This window comes from Lontra canadensis, unplaced genomic scaffold (genome assembly GCF_010015895.1).
Source record: "Lontra canadensis isolate GAN:19392208 unplaced genomic scaffold, GSC_riverotter_1.0 scaffold2, whole genome shotgun sequence".
In the NCBI taxonomy this organism is placed as follows: domain Eukaryota; kingdom Metazoa; phylum Chordata; class Mammalia; order Carnivora; family Mustelidae; genus Lontra; species Lontra canadensis.
Genome location: NW_022630996.1, coordinates 27,586,299 through 27,587,471, shown reverse-complemented (window position 1 = coordinate 27,587,471; position 1,173 = coordinate 27,586,299). Strand labels below are relative to the sequence as shown.

The window sequence follows — 1,173 nt, the reverse complement described above, 5'->3', positions numbered from 1 at the left end:
CCCTGGGGATCCCTGAACCCACTCTGAACCCTGCCTGCCCTGAAGCTGGGCGGCACATGGGTTCTCTGACCAAACCTGAGTCTAACAGTAGAGCCTGTGGTGACTTTTTCGTATGATGCCTTGTTGGTTGTATTCTGAGGAACAAATAGTTGGCCATATTCTAGAAAATGCCCTTTTAATATAATACAGCTTTATGGACCATCTAGTTCATGCTAGGCACAGCAGGGCAAGATCCAGTTGGGGCCCTTGCTCCTCGCAGGCTCTCCGTGGCCTTGCTTGATCTTGGTTCATGTACTTTCTCCTTCCATACATGAAAGGGCCTGGCTTTTCTTTAGTCCTTGAGAGATAGTTTGTAACAACAGTTGGTTAATATAATATGTATTAGCTGCTTTCTCCGTGCAAAACACTAAGAGGAGTTTTGTTTTTTTCTTTTTCTCACACTTGCATGGAAACAGTAAGAGCAATCTAAAGGATAAGAACGTATTTAATGATCTCACGCCCTGGCCGGAGGAAGTTGGGTATTTAAGGGCAAAAATGTGAAGACACTTAAGCTTGAGAGCTGGGACCTCAGGAAGATACATTTATCTGGCTCTTAATTTTCTTTACGAAGTGTTATCCTTATATTTGTATGCCTTTTGGTCCAACCAACCAACTACTGACTCAGTAAGGAACAAACTTAAAAGGTAACAAAAGCATTCAAATAAGTGGGCTGTTTTAAAAGTAGCCAGAGGAAAATAATTTTATCCAGTATGTTTTTATTTATTTATTTATTTATTTATTTATTTATTTATTTATTTTTAGGGGAAAGCGCGAACGCAGTCCCCCACTACCACAAATTATGCAGTCGAGTTTCCCACATTTGGGGAAATCGCAGGGGTCAGCACATCCGGAGTGCAATGGCTAAGCCTCGCCCTGGGAAAACCACCTTCGTGATCATGGTATCTCCCCTGCCAGGTAAGTATCCAAGTATGTTTTTTTTTAAATCCATTTGCCAGATCAACAGTCATTTCTTTAATATGAACATTTCAGTTGGTCAAGAAAACTAAGGCAGTTTTTAGATATGCCTCTTGGTCTGAGTGCTTTTTCCACTGATTTGTTGTATTAACTTCTTTAATTTTTTTTCTTTTCAAATTTTTATTTAAATTCCAGTTAGTTAACATATAGTGTAATATT

At 39.5% G+C, this 1,173-nt stretch overlaps 1 non-coding gene across 1 annotated transcript; it reads right to left on the bottom strand.

Annotated features, from left to right (window-relative positions):
- Positions 1-798: 798 nt before the first annotated feature.
- LOC116878955 lies at positions 799-962 on the bottom strand. The gene has a single exon (XR_004384923.1). It is a non-coding gene; the product is annotated as a U1 spliceosomal RNA (small nuclear RNA).
- Between the last annotated feature and the right edge of the window lie 211 nt (positions 963-1,173).